Source organism: Lates calcarifer, unplaced genomic scaffold (genome assembly GCF_001640805.2).
Source record: "Lates calcarifer isolate ASB-BC8 unplaced genomic scaffold, TLL_Latcal_v3 _unitig_1146_quiver_1435, whole genome shotgun sequence".
Classification (NCBI taxonomy): Eukaryota; Metazoa; Chordata; class Actinopteri; family Centropomidae; genus Lates; species Lates calcarifer.
The window spans coordinates 1,580-18,105 of NW_026115317.1; the positions used below are offsets into that span (position 1 = coordinate 1,580).

At 40.9% G+C, this 16,526-nt stretch overlaps 1 pseudogene; it reads right to left on the minus strand.

Annotated features, from left to right (window-relative positions):
- Positions 1-2,818: 2,818 nt before the first annotated feature.
- On the minus strand, positions 2,819-15,514 carry LOC108886650 (next to BRCA1 gene 1 protein-like; annotated as a pseudogene).
- Between the last annotated feature and the right edge of the window lie 1,012 nt (positions 15,515-16,526).

Genomic DNA, 16,526 nt, shown 5'->3' on the forward strand with positions numbered 1-16,526 from the left:
CTCCGCCAAGGAGGTTAACTTTCCATCCATGTTAGTTTGTTTGTTAGCAGGATCACACAAAAAAGTACTGAGCCGATTTGAGCCACACTTGGTGGAAGGATAGAGCACAGGCCAGAGAAGAACCCATGAATCCAGTGTGGATCAAGTTAAAGGGTGGATAAGAGTCAGACAGACCAGGATTATTGGATTATTGTTATAGGATTGTTTGGCCTTGGTGGAGGTGTGAACTCTACCTGGTGTCATTCTAATTTATTTATGCTGAACTGTAGCTCCACAAACACAGTGTGTCAACAGTAAAAGTACAGTATTCCTAATGCACTTCTAGAGAGCGTTTTCACTTTATTTTAGCATGAATTATAGTCATCGTGTTAGTACAATTCATGATTCTCAAAACTGGCGTAGCTGCAATTCAACTTCCTCCAACATCAAAAAGCAGGGGTTTTTGTTAAACATCAAAATCAGTACAAACTGCAGCTATCTTCACCTACATTATATAAAATTACACTGTGTACACCATTTACAATAATTACCGATGTAAACAAAGCTTTAATATGACAAATTTGGACCATCATTCTGCAGTGGTGGAATGTAACTAAGTACATTTACTTAACTACTTATGTCTTAGGCTACTTTGTACTTTTACTCCACAAAGATTCAGGTGAAAAAATGTAGTTTTCACTCTGCCTCGTTATCTGACAGTTGTATTAACTAGTTATTGTACAAATGAAGCTTTTACCTTCAAAATCAATCATGATGTAATGATACATGCAACTTAAGCCTCTATAAAATAGTTCCATTAGCTCCATCTCAAACAACTACAACAGCAAAATGCTACTTAAGACATTAATGAAGCAGTTAGAACAATCTAATAATGTAATAATATAAAAGTCACAGAGGCCTTTTCTCAGCAGAGCAAGTTCTTAATGTTGTGTTAAGCATTTTGGTGGAAGAGTTCCTCTGAGTCAGTCTTGAATAAGACTACTTATTCAACTTAAGAAACGCTGGTTCCAACTAAGACCATGCGTCATTAAAATGTGGAGAGAGACCACGACTCACAGCAGACTTAGACGTACTCAGATGTATTAAAGACTTGTTAATTATAGAAATCTTGGTTGTCAGTCTTATGTTACCGTCTGAAAGAGTTAAAATATGGCTTATGCCACTTTAACAGCACATGTGAGGGAGAAAATCGCCGCGCGTTAGTTGAGCTCACAGCGGTTCAGGATGCTTCTTCGCCTGCGCACTTACCTCCGACACGACTTCGCTTTAAAGTCCAAATGTCTCCCAGTGTGGAGACATAAACTGCTGCACCGCTGGATTCTTTTTGTTGTTGTTCTTGCTAGTGCTGTTTGAAAAGCTACATTAATACAGCCGTACACTCTACTGTCTCTACACAACCAGAGTCTAGTGGGAGGAACACTTCCTTCTTCTGTAGGTGCCAGGTCAGTGAAGGCTGCGTCCACTGGCGGATCACATGTGCTACGTTTAATTTGATTGACTCTCCTTCACGGATACACTACTGTAACACGTGCTCAGGCACGATATACTTAATTAATTCAAGTGTAAAGCATGACAGGTAAAGCCTTTTACATTGGATTTTTGTTCAGCTGCAGGCACAGCATGGCCGGCTTCACCTGTTGTGGGGCCGTGGAAGGAAAACCCCTTCTGACCCCCGACCCCACTTACCCTGTGCCTCTGTGCCTTGTATTTATTACTTTGTTACTTCCAAATTCAAAGCAGGTGAACATGTGGGTTCATTATTTGCCCAGACCACCCGGAAACCAGCCAGTCAAATGTTTCAGCAAATGCCCAATAAAGAGATATAATTATTAATGTAACAACGGCCTCTAGTGGCCATAATGAATTCTGACACTTGTTTTGAGTCTGTTGCCGAGTCACAGTCTGCAAATAGGGAGGAGGTCAGAGCGATTTGTGTCAAGTAATCATCTGACTCTGACGTGAAATTTCTAATTGACAGTCACACTGGTTTCCTTTAAGAATTACCATAATTATTATGTACATTTGCTGTCCAGTGGAAAAATCAACATCTGGTTAATTATATTTCTGTAATTTTTCATCTAACTCTTCCAAAATGTTGATTCATTTAATAAATAAGTAGTTATTTTTAGCCCAAACACCAACTCCTCTAAAGTTGTTTTTATGTTCTGTGAATGTGTCAACAGGCAGTTTAATTTAAGGAATATTCAACTTTATATGCACCTCCTGTAAACTTGTTTTCACCTTTACAAATTATACTGTAATTTAGTGAGCTTTGGAGGTGCTGGCAGGTGGATTGTTGGATCTGGTTTACTTTAATTTAGTTCTGGATGTAGGGTGATTACCATCTTGTGTGCAAACATCTGCATTCTCTTTGCAGAATTTGAATTTGACTCAAGCTTTTAGCTTCGTAAATAACTTCATAAATCAACAAATGATCAAACTGTGCACAACCAGCTGACATGAACCTGGGGTTGTTGCCCTCTCTGTAATCTAGTCTTTTAGTACACAAAGGCTATTAAAATATGCTACACTGTATAGTACACTGTAACCTCTGTGCTTGTGGCACTTGCACTGTATGTAATTCATATAGTGCGTGCAGTGTGGCATGACCTACATTCAGATATTCATCATTAACAGAGGGGCAAAGAAACAGGAGAGATGTGCAAATAGTTTATTGGGCAGATTGACAGTAGAAGGGTATTTTATGTTTACACTCTGTGGCAGAAGAATAATTTGACAAGCATAGTAGAGATATTCAGAATTATTCTCTGGAGCATGATTCTTTTAAGTCATGGGAAATCATCAACATAAGAAAATATGGTTCAAAAATCCTCAACCACACCCACACACACACACAAGGAGAAATGATTCAACAGAAATGTACATTAACTTAAATCTACACACACACACCACAATGTTGAATCATCCTATGTATATCTCAGTAAACTGAAAATCCTTTCATAAAGGCAATGTAATGACAAAAAATATACTTGGTTCCACTAAGAGATTATGGAATGTGTTGTTAGAGACATCTAGGTTTGGATTAGTGCTGAATGACAGTTGCTAGTTTTTCAGTTTGTGGTTGAGTGTTGACACATGAAAATGCAGGCAAGGGTAGTTCAAAACAATGACGCAAAAAGCAGACATTTTCCACTGTGACTGTGCTAAGACACAAGGACACGACTCGTCTCTAAAGCCTCTACCTGTCATGCAGGTGTCTCCTAAAAAGCAGTAGAAAACATCTGAGTCTGAACAGTGATCTGTTCGGACAGTTTTTGTATACATTCCACATGTCAACGTCTAAAATAACAGTACTCTGATACAGAAAAAGATTGCATTGTTTAGGCAGATTTCACTACGATAATTGAGAAAAGTCGTAAATATCTGTTTTGTTGTTCCTACTACGGCACTGCTGACCCTTTAACACCCAGAGTATCCATGTAGCTTCGGTAGCATCGTCTTAAAATAAGAGCTGGCTTTTCAGAACATTTCTACCTTTTTTTTTTAATGACATTCAACGATATTCACCGTCACTGCTCTATTTGTGAGAAGAATCTAGCCAGGCCCTGACAAAAGACGAGTTTTTTTGCGCAGAGGAAGCAGCTACAACAGCCATACAAACACTAAGATGAAGAGCTGAAATACACACTTTTTTCGTCCCTGTCAAAACTACACAGCTCCCGCTCCTTTTGACCGACACAATAAAGCTCTATGGCCCAGGTAAACAAGACATGGCAAAGGTTAACCACTATCCATAGAAATTTACAAGTGTGTATATATGGTTAATTTCATCAAAATGTTGAAGCTAAATTAAAGGCAAAGGCAGGAGAAGCCGTTCATGAATGCTCATTTCATTCAGTGTTCAAGAAATAAATGCTCCTATTTCATTTTAGTTCCTTTTTTTAAATATTTCAAGCGACTTTGTTTTCTTATTGGTCCAAATAAACTATCCACTATCAACCAGTTGCATGAATCATAAATAGGTTTTCTTTGTCTCTTCTTTAAATAACTCAAAATAAATCCAGCCGCTGTAAAGGCTAAGCCATACACAGGTCGTAATCTAAATACTCTCTTTACATTATGTTTAAAAATCAAATAAATTTCCCTCCAATGACTCTTTAACAGCCTCACAGTAGCTTTCTCTCAGCCCCACCCCCCCCCTCCCTCAGTGCTGAGTGTCGGCAGCTGCGTTCTGCCTGTCCTCGGCCATCTGCACCAGCTCGACGGTATGCAGCAGGCTGTAGCCGTGCTTCCTCAGCAGCCGCTGGTTGAGCCGCTGGTCTCTGAAGCCCATCTCCAGCAGCATGGCCATCATGGAAGGGTCCTGTCTGGTTGCCGGGTCGATGCCTCGCTGGTGGGGGGGGGGGAAAAAAATGTGTCAGGAGAAGAGTGCTGAGGAGAGTGAGGTCAATGAGATGGGGAGATGAAGGTGAGTGTGTTATTTTGGCTGTGTGTGTCCATCCCAAGTGACGTCGCAAGATACAACTGGTCTGATGGTTTCACGCATATTCACAGTGTTTAACTGCTTAAATTGATTGTGAATATTGTAATTGCAAGAATGAATTCAAATTCAACCCTACTGCTTCAATATTTTCAAATACCCAAAAGGTGAACAGAAAATTGTGAAAATGCCATTTTATCAATCACAGCACTTTTATTTACAGTGACTTTTATGAGTCAAAATCAAATAACATTTAGGCCTTAAACAACACAAACAAAACTCCTTGTTAACTTCAGTGGAAGACACTTGTCTTGTCAGGCAGCACTTGCCCCAAGGCTATGTTATGTCTCTAACCAAGCCTCTCTAACTTTACATTTACTGAACCATTTCTAATCAAAAACTTTAAATGAACCGCTGGGTTAATGGAGCTTGTTGGCAGCTCGGCACTGCACTGACACAGTTCAGTTCAGTTCTAATGGCAAAGGCTTGTTGCACATTATTCTTAACACATTTTACTTTCATTGGACAATACATTATGATTAGTTGGTTATTACATGTTTTTCTACCTGAGTTGCAATTGTTGAAACTGCAAAAATTTTAGTCCAACATTCCCTCTCTTTTAATCCTGTGTTTGGTCTCTACCAGCTCCCAGGGGAAATATTTGGCTCTTAAGCTGCTAAAAGCTCCACTGTGTTCACCAGATGGTTGTTAACTTTCTGTGCTATTTGGTGCTGAGCAGGTAGTGGACAGTAGGTTTATTAGAGCTTTTCAGAGCTGCCTCACAACAGTAAAGTTGGGCAGGAAAAAAACAACGAGCTGAAAGACATTACGCTCCATAAAGCTGAGGGGAGCTGCAGAGTTAAGTGATAATTATTTGTGGGCTTGTCCCTACAAGAAGGATCTTTCACATTATACTGAAAAATATTATTCTTCATTAGTATAAAAATATTGATTATGGCCACTTAATATTATCCACATTTATGACAAAATGGTTGAAAAATCATAGCACATTTTTGCTGATGCAATTAACACAAATAGCTTCCACAAGACCCTGAGATACTGGAAATGTCACACACTAGTTCTAACGATTTTGAAGAACAGTACATTTTAGCATGTCTGGCTGTTATGAAATGAAGCACTAACTCACGACTCTTCTAAACTTCTGACATCTTCCTGTGCATGCTGGCTTAAATGTTAAGTACCTGTATGGAACAGTTTGGTCCAGTGAAGAGAGCCTTGTAAGCGGACGCTGCCACAGAAAGGGCCCCCTTGACAAGTCCCTCTGTGATGCCTCCTTGGCCCTGGTACAACACAGAGATGTGGTTACACAGAGTTATGAAACACTGTTACGAAGAACAATATGTTCCAGTTTGCCTCATTTTCACAAAAAGCACAAACAAATTTTAAGAGGGGCCAAACATTGCTTGAGGTTGTTACACAAAAAGATTTTGAAACTAAACTGCACGCATTTCCTTCACAAGAGTGAAGCATATCAACTTTTATTTTATATTATATTGCACCTTGGCTGCAGCGCATTGCTGGGTCTGGGGTTGTATGTCTCAAAGGCACTGGATGCTGAGCCTGCTGATCTGGACAGACCAGATGACACTGCAGAACAGATAGGGAAATAACAACACACATTATTGTAGAGCTTTCTGCTGAAGCAACAAATCCTGAAAGCCTGCGTGCGGTCTTACTTCCTGTCTTAAAAACAGTGGGCAAAATGTGTTTCCTTTTTCACCTCAACCGTACCAACATCTCCTCAAATTACAAAACTGTTAAATCAGGTCAGCAGAGTCCGAACAGTACGATGTGAGGAAACACTGTGGTTAAACTACTTTTAAATCTAAGACCATGTCTTATTTATGTTTTACAATACGGTGACACCAAGTAAAAAAAAAAAAAAAAAAAAATGATTGAGAGATATATATTATACTGATACTGCAGTGGCTTGTGTGCGAGTATGTACTATGACACTGTAATATGCTTGTGTCCAGCGATTCAAATAGTAAAACTCACCATTTAGGTGGACCCTCGGCTGGTGTGGCTCATATGGTTCACAGGCTGGAGGACTGGGGTCCTCAGCCAGGTACAGTGCCTCAGACCTGAAACATACAGTATACAATGTACAATTAAACCATCTAAGGCTGTAGCAGAGAGAGAAAAATGAAAATGGAATGAATTAAAAACAGAAATTAATATGCAGCCAACATTGTTTATATTGTTGTTTATATATACTGTTATACCAGTTGAAAATAGTTGAAACTGAATGATAAAGACACAAAACTCTGCAATTTCTTTAAGGAATCCTGGCTAACCTGCGGCTGTATTGCACTGTCCCTTCCTTGTACAAAAATATCTGTAATATTTAAAATACCTCCGTTCACATATTTGAAAAAGGTTGTTTTAAGCATCTCTAACCTGGGTGAGTAGGAGGGCCGGTGGGGACAGCAGGGGTTCAGGCAGAGTCGGCAGTGGCACCACCTCAGGTGTGAGTGTCACAGCGTCCAGAGTCTGGGAAGCACACAGCATGTGGTTCACACTGCTGTGGATGGGAGGGACAGGTGGAAGCCAGGCGTTCACGGATGACTCCTCAGCAGCGACAACTTCCGGCCTCTCCTGCCTCTCTCTCAGTGGTGCCGCACTGCCCGGCTCAGAGTTGGAGTTGTCCTCTATCTCCTGGTCTAGATTGGCTGAGGTCACAGCAGCAGCAGCAGCAGCTACTGCAACTGTGTCAGGCTGAGACATGGCGGAGCTGTACATGGACTCCCCCAGAGGACGGCTGGTGTCCAAAGCAGTCTGGGAGGACGATGATGTAGTCATCACAGGAGGAGACTGAGGAGGTCTGGCTGCTGACCTGAGACGCAGGAGGAGAACATGGTGACATTTATAGACAAGAGAACAGCAACACCATCACCTCTGAACCTCAGCGCATCAGAATAAAAAAAACAATCCCTTGAATAATGTTGAGTTAGCTTGAATGACACTCAGAACTTCTTCCAAAATTTCCACATTACGCAGTCTTGCAGCCTTCCATTATTTATTGTTTTTACAACTGACAGAAAATGTTAATGTTGTGAGTAGAGAGTACATTTACTGTTTCCGTTGTCTTCTCAAGCATTTTCCCTAAAAATCTAAATCATTTTGTCTATCAAACATAATGTAAGAATTAAAAGGTTTAATCCTCACCTCATCCCAGTCTTCTCCTCTGGTTCCACCCTCCTCTTTCTCCTCTTGAGTATCCTTCATGGTTTGCATGTTGTCCAAAACTGTGATTTCTTCATCCTCATTTTCATGATGTGAACTAATTTGCAGATTTTCATTTGCTGGTTCCAGGAGAAGAACTGGGGGAAAAAAACACAATCACCAATATGAGCAGTGAAATATTACAGGTGAGGCTCCATTAACTCATTAATATGTTAATGCAAGGAATTTTTTGAAATATCGGTCTGTGAATTAAAAAAAAAAAGAGAAAAAAAGAAGGTCTTTTGGAAATAAAAATGAGCCATCTCTAACCTGGTCTTGTCTCTTCTTGGGTGATCTGGTTGAGACCTGTGTTGGGAGGCAGAGCTGAACTTTCAAGTCTAATGGCACAGCCCCCCTCATTTCCTTCTTGTGCTCTCTCTGTCTTCTCAGCCTCCCACTGCTCTCTCAAAGCAGAAGCTTGGACCCCGGGAAACGACTGAAATATTTTACAAAAGACAGAAAGCCAGGGCTGAGTACCTCATTAGACACAAATTAGTGTATCTCTGAAGACAGGTTTGTTTGGGGATTTTGGTGACTGTACAGAATAATACAGTGGCACCTCACCCTGTGGTTTGTGGCTGGTGTGATGAACTCTACGCAGGGGTCTGTGGTCGGGGGCTTCCTCCAAGGTGAGGGAGCGGATGACCGTCTCACATAGGAACTGGGCTCCACTGATCTCCTCCTCCCTCTCCTCCTCCTGGGTCACGGGCTCCAAAAAGCTCCCTCTGCTGCCGTGGTTTCCCTCCTGATCAAAACGCAACAAACTTTAATCATTATATACTGTTATATTTTGCCAACAGAACTACTTTTTCGTCTGAGAGATGCGATCCAGTAAGCTCTGAGACTCCTGTTGAGATCAACCAGAGCATGGCAAGGTAATGCGCATGCAGCAGGTGTCTTTGTGACTGCCTGCAAGGTGTGCTTTTTATGATTTCACCATGAAGCAGAAGCAGCACCATGTAAAAGTCTGTGAGAATCTCTGTCAACAGACCCCAGATGATCCAACCTTCATATCGAGGATCATCACAGACCGCCAAGAGTGAGGTCTATGGCTCCAACCCAGAGCCCAAACAGCAGACCTCAAAGTGGAAGAGACCACAGTCTCAAAGGCCGAAGAAGGCACGTCATGTTCATCTCTTTCGTCAACGTCCATGGGGTTGTGCACCATGAATTCGCCCTCCAGGGTCTACTGTACTGTTCTGAGACGTCTGAGGGAGGACATTTGGCACAAACGACCTGAACTGTGCCACGAAAGCAACAATCATCGCTCCAAACCTGCTCTATTCACTCTTTGCCTCCCTGCGACTTTGTCCTCTTCCCCTAAATTAAATTCAAACTGATGGTTCGCCATTTTGACACAGTGAAGGAGAACCAGCATTCGCCACAGATGGTGCTCGACATGCTTACAAAACTGGACTTGGCAGGAGTATCACTGCTCAAGGTTACAGCTTTGAAGGGGAAAACCAACAAATTTACATCAGGTATGGTTTTTGCTTGTTTATAGGCACAGTCACTGAGCTTCATGATCATACCTCGTAGTTACATCTCCTCATCCAGCAACAGTCTATATCACATGCATATCAAACACACACTTGTCTGGAAGTTTTCTAGTACTCAACTCTTCTTACCAAAAAGTTTTCTGACCCCTGTGACCTCTGTGTCTTCTTTTATTTGTGATGTTATGGTTTTCTCCAGAACCAGTGCATCATGGGGCAGAGGGGATATGCAGGGTGTCAAATCTACAGAGAGGGTAGAGCAAACACAAGCAAACAGAGGTTTTACCACAAAAGCAAAGACAATTTGGGAAGGAAGTTACACAAAAAACTGTAGAAATGTCTCACAGCTAATGTTAATCATGTGTTTAAAGTATTATATAATACTTACCAACAGGAGTGTTATTAGGAACCTTCTCCAGCTCTTGCACTATATTTATATCCAGCAACTCAAATGACAGTAGATCCTAAAAAAAGAGCAGGTACATCAATAATCTAAAAAACATAGTATTTCACATTTTCACCATATTTTCTACCAGAAAGTTTGGCTTGGTTTGATCGTTTAGCCTATGTACAACATGAAGTCGTAACAGTACAAAGGGTATTGACTGCAACTACTTTAAAACATGTAATTTTGGTTGATGAATGACAGAGGTTAGAGTGTGCACCTGTGCAGTCAGCAGGTCAACTGAGGGAAGTAGAAGTCTTCATGGTTGAGGTCTACCTCCTTCTCCCTCTCCACTGGCCTCACCTCCTCCTTCTGAAGCACAAAACAAGAACAGCATCATTATTATCAAGACCAGCAACAATGACCAGCTCTATTATAATTATGAGCATTCCCACTTTAACTTATTATTATTCAGTGTTTGAAAATCTGTAATATCCAATCACACACTCATGTTCTACTTCTTTTTACAGGCAGAGCACTTCTATTCAGGATTTTCTGTTTTTAAATGCCTTCAAACCTAAATCACAGTGATCCATGTGTACTTAGACCGCAGTAACACAAAGTGAAATAGATATGGTTTGAACGCATACAGAATTTTTAAGGGTAAAACAAGAGCTGAGTGTCCCCAGATTCCTCTGTGTTGTTTACATTATATATTCCTATTATAAACCTGGAAACTAGACACAAAACGTCATGACGTGTACTGCCATATACAGAACTTTTAATTTAAAATAATTTAGGCCTGTAACTATAAATTATTTTAACTATTGATCTATTTTAACAATTAATCATTTAGTCCATAAAATGTTAGAGAACAGCACAGAAACGCACGTCACAGCTTCCTAAAGCCGAACATCTTCAAAGAACTTGTTTGAGTTAAAGTGATACAAAATACAAGAAAACAAAAAAATCTTCATACCTTAATGAGTAGTGATAATATACAAAATTACTGGTAATTCCTTTTCTGTCACTCAACTTATTATTAATTTAGCTGCGTTCTCTCTTCTTAGAAAAACTGGATGATAATAATAGTGAGATCCACATCCAGCAACAACTAAATTGACCATATGTATCTCAATTATCAATATAAACAAGTAGTAAACATGTAAACAGTTGTAGCTGTACAGGGTGTCATTGGTTTGCAGACTTGCCAGTCTTTTGCTCTGATGTCCAAGTGCGTTGCGGCTGTCGCCAGGGTCGACCACGATGCTGCACCACACACGCGGGCCAAACTGACACCCGCAGTGCGCCAGCCGCCAGTGGGAGGTGTACGTCCCCTCCATCACAGGGGCGACAAAGGCCACACTGACCACTCCCACTTGTCCGGGTAGCAGCAAAGGGACCGGCACCTCCCTCTTCTTCTCGGACGCCAGGCCGAGGTTTCCCCACATGAACACTAGCTGGGTGCACGCACACACATACACAGAACACAAAATAGAAATACACATGCGAAAAAGGCACAAAGACGAGAGCATGCAACAAAAAAAAAAAAAAAAAAAAAAAAAATCAGACAACAGAAAAAATTTTACACAAACAAGTGAAGGACACACACACGCGCATACACACACACACATACACACACATTCAAACAATGACAAAGACTTAAAAACTTAAAGCACACAGATTTAACTTAATTCAAATAATAAACATCTCAGACAAAAACAGCATTAGTTGTATTAGGCTGGGTAAGAAATCTTAGCTGGTGTTAGTGGATTAGAAGAAGCAATGAGCTGAGTGGGGGCTCAAAGTGGAAGTGAAGCAGGGGGGGCAAAGAGAGAGTGGAGCCTGTCCTCTCGGTGGGTGGGAGGGGTACCTTAGTCTCTGAGGTCCAGCTGATAGTGCCCGAGTTCCTCATCTTCCAGTATTTGATGAACTTGGTACCAGGCTCCAGACGGGTGCCGTCAGGCAGATTTTCATCCAGAAACAAGGCAGCCATAGTGGGCACCAAGGACGTGTGCGAGACCCCGGGACCCCTAGTTTCAAGTGTACAGAGCATTGTTGAAAATAGCCCTGGTTTCTTATAATACCCATCTCTTTTGTTCTCTACGAATCAAAAAAGCAGGACCCCAGATTTTTTTGCAGCTCAAAAGCATTTTTTTCTTAGAAAATCTATGAAGCAGCAGCAGCAGTTTTCACATTGAGGTAGTTCCAACATTTTCCACCACCCCAGAGCAGCCAGCGATACACTTATACAGACTAGATTACAAAGATGGCATATTTTGATTTCTTTTCTTGGAAAAAAAGACTTTTTTGCATCCATGCTGGGTTCGAGGTACCCAACACTGTCGGACGCCCTTCCGAGGTGGCGCTTACTCTGGACTGGAGGCCTGGGGATCAGGGACCGGGGCAGGGATGGGACCTTGGGCTGGGGCTGGACCTGAGGCTGTTTCTGAGGCAGCAGGGGGGGGCAGGGCTGGGACCTGGGTGGACGTGGAGGCCATGTTTGTCAGGTTGGCTCTGCCTGAGGTAGAGGGCCCACTCCACTGCAGCCCCCTCTTCTCCAGTCTCAGTTTCTTCTTGATTTCCTTCACTTCGGCTCTTAGCTGCCTCCTTTCTGCTTTGAGGCGCTGTCGCTCGGCCTTGCGCACTGTCCTGTCTCCTCGCCTTGGGAACCTGGTTTGAAATGTCATCAGGAACACCTATTTGTTGACTTGACTATCAAAAGTTTTCCAAGAACACCAATGTAAACTACAGCAATCTAGCTGCTAAAACAATTTACAAACCTGCTTTGCATCTAATTCTATTCATGTTTTCCTCTATTAATGTGGAAGAAGTGATAGCAAAAGCTGTTGTCAGTAAAAGTTTCAAGAAGTAAGAAGGATTCATGCTTAGTCTTGGGGGTTTACCTTAGCTCTCCTGACATTCCATGCTCAGGGATGGAGAGAGGTGTCTTGGTTCTCACGAGGTTGTGGCTGGGGTCATGGCTATGTCTGCACATCTCACACAGGATGCAGGACGGGCACACGCTGGCAGGGACAAAGCCAACAAAAACATTAATATGGATTCTCATAACACTGCATCAAAGACACAGAATATGCAAGAAAAAGCATGTGACGCAGTCAGCCATTTTCCTTAAAATACATTTTATGACATTAGAAGGTCTTCTGTGTCTACCTGCATTTGTAGGCCCCCTCTGAGGTGAGTTTGTTGCAGCTGCTGCAGTTTGGGGTGTAGCCAAGGGACCCGTTCGAGGTGGAGGGGCCCGGCCTGGGCCCTATTGGTCCACCAGTAGCCCCACTGGCTTCAAGGGGCCCATCAGGGGATTTGTGGGTGCAACACTGACCAGAAAAGTCACTGCACATCCTTTCAACGACCTCTTTCACCACCTCATCCTTAAACTATGAAATAAAAGTTTAATTTAAAAGTTAAAAGTCACCATCAGCCCAAAAAACAAAAAAATAATTGATGTAACAGGTGATATCAATGTTTTACATCCAAAAAGAAACTTAACCTTCTCCATATATGATCTAAACCACATGGGAGGGGGCTCATCTTCTGGTTTGTTCCCCTTGCTGTCCTTCACGGTGACCTACAATCAAAAAAGATGAGATTCGAGTCAGTTAAGTTGAATTACAGATTTAAATCAATTTTTCCTACATGACTCCACAAATCCTATAACATTTCCAGTCAAATATATAGGCAATAAAAACTGTTATATGACCTTAAAATAAACTGATCTGAGAAAACACCTACATTGAAATTGTACATTTGCTGAAGCTCATCAATGCCAAAAACACTGTTTAACCCTGCACATGTAAGAATCATAAGGAGAAGAAAGTGAGGGGCGAGAAGAAGAATCGGTTTGCTTCCTTACAGCTTCTCGCTCCGGGTGACCTGCGTGCCCTTGTCCACAGTCTTGACCCTGGAGGGATAAGGAGGAGCAGGCCGGAGGTCTCCTTTCAGCTCCTTCACCTCCGTCTTCAGCGGGCCTCCACAGGCCTGTCCTTTCATCTTGTACACATTCATGTGCAACTGGTTCCCCTGCTTCTCTGCACTCTGAATGGAAAAAAAAGATGCAGACACATACCACAGGTGACTGACAGGAAAATATGCAAATAACATGTGATGTGTAGAGTATTGTGGTTGTGTCTACACATATGTTTGTGTATCTTCACTATTTGTCTTCCTTTATGTATTCTGTACAGCTGTAATGCTGCAATGCTGCTACACTAGACCAAGCACATATTTGTAATGTGTTTATGTTTAAATACAGTCCTGTCTGTACGATGTATGAAGTCCTATCATATTTCATCATGTACTTAAGGAGCAGCAGTTATGGAATGACAAGTATGTTCTTTTCTATCTTCAGTTACGCAGTGAAGATTGAAGGTTCTGTGACATGTGTCATATGCTGTTAAACTTAATTGTAATTTAAGACATCACTTTCCAGCAACGCCCAGTACCTTGATGGCTTCTTCATATTCATCTGAAATAAAAACAAATCAACAGTAAGTTGCTTGAACTGGTAACCAAGTAACATTTTTACATTCAGTATTTACATTTATAGCTAATATTTCTCTCACAAGTTTGTGTCATAGGGCTGTAAGTAGTGGTTATTCCCATTATCAGTTAATCTGACAGTTATCTTCTCTATTAATTGACTAATTGTTTGGTCTATAAAATATCTGAAAACAGGAAAAAATGTCTGTTACAATACTTCAAACTCCAAAAGCCAAATATAGGCAAACACAATAAGCTGTAACAAGATAATATTTTACTGAAAAGGTTAATAGATTATCAAAATTAGAGCTGCAACTCATTATCAATTAATCTGTAAAAAGTTTTCATTAAGTGATTGTTTAGTCTGGAATATGGAAAACAACAGCGTAAAGAAAGTATCACAACTCTCCAAAGCCCAAAGAGGTTCAGTTAACAGACATAGGAGGCAAAGAAAGGCAGCAAATTCTCACATTTGAGAAGCCAGAACCAGCAATGCTCAAATAATTGTCAAGATAGTTGCCAGTATTTTCTTACCATCAACTTATTGATACAGCTCCAATTCATATGCCCCCTTAGTCACTATTATAGCCCCCTATTAAGTGTCCATCTCACATGTTAGTGAATTATTAACTTATATTCTACTTCGAAGGCATGAAACAAAGAAAATCCACCTCACCTTGACTGTTTATGCAAATCTGAAAGAGAGAAAGAGATCAGAATGAGTCCATGAACTTACACCCAATTCCACAACAAATGTTAACACACTACAGCAGTGCACATATCTACATTTATGTATATACACACTCTCTTACCTCTTCATTATCCTCATCGAAGTATTTCACTTGAAAGTGATTGATTCCAAAAGATGCTTTGATCTGAAACATAGTTTTATATAAAAAAAAAAAAAAAAATACAAACCAAACACGTGTTATGAAAACGTCAATAATGTCACGTTGAGAAATACCTCTACAGCTACCTGGACAAACAAAAGCAGTAAAGCAAACTGAGCACATTTCCCTTTCCCAGCATATTTCATAACCTGCTGTCCAGGCTTGAGAATGAACACTTGTGTCCACATTTTGTCGCAACAGTATCGACTGTCCTTCAGGTGGTCTATTGTTTACGTGTCTAGGCCATGTCTGGGCCTGCTTTTCGCCAAACTGCGCCAGCGTTTAGCCAACGCGCTCAGCTAGCTAGCTCAGGGCTTACCCAGGCTTCAACCGATTCCCACTCCAATTTGTCCAAATCCTGAGCCAGAAATCTCTTCACGTTCCCCCGGAAGTTGACTTTAATAGTAACAGGGAGCCCCATGTCCGCCGTTTAGGAGCAGATAATGGCTATCATTTGCGGTGACACCGGCCTGTTTGATCCCCGTTGCCCTCGACTGTCTTTTCTTGTTTACATCGTCAGCTGCGTCTAGAAAAATACGATGACGTTTCTACCTCTTCCTCTGCTGAGTTTATTGACGCGTGATAAACCAGACTGAATGCGCATTAACGCCACCTAGCGTTTTGTTTGGAGGATACAGTTCTGGGAAAGTTGAGTTTTGATTTATATTCTGCGTTTTTTGCGCCACCTATTGTTGTAAAGCTGTATTAGACATTCCAATTAAAATCTAAACAGTGTTTAAAACCAAGTATTACATTTGTGATCATGAAAGTTTTAAAAAAAAAGTCAATAATAGACTCGATCTAGCTTCAATAAGGGGAACTACAAAAATACTTATCAATACCTGATACCTGGACTTGAATAAAAAAAATAGATTAATTGTTTAAAATACAGTCTCAGGTTTGTGAAAATAAAATTCAATTTCACTGATATTTTTCCTCATTGAGACCACATCAGAACAGGCCCAAATGAAAAAAACATTGTACCCTGACTTGTATTTATCTATTTATTTAAAACTGGAGCAGTGCACAGTAAATGCATTACTGTAGATACAGGTAAATCTAATTTCCATTTCCATACTCCCCCTGGGTGTATGTACAATGCTCATTACACAATAAAAAATCAGGCAAATCAGACAATAGAACATGTCTCACTTAAGAATATCTAATTTTATACTTACTTACTTGCAAATAAAAAGTTTAAAACATAGCCTCATATTTGTGAAACCTTTTTTCTATCTATGAAAACATGGAGTAGCCTGTTGACCCTGGCTTCAATCTGTTGACCCAGATTGAGATCTGTGAGATATTTATTTTATTTTGTATTTTATTTCACTGCTGCTTCTGCTACAGCAGAATATATTGTATTATGTTTCGGTTGTAATGTTGTCTATATATTGTCCTTATTGCTTGAGTCACCAACCAAAAAGGGAGAACAAAGACATAAAACTCTTGCTCTTCTGTAGGAGTGGAGGGCTTTGCCATGCTTGTGTTTAGTTGTGATAATACCTAGAAACTAAGTCGCCTAACGACTTAAATTGTTAGTTTCCTTTACGCTGTTTACGGCGACT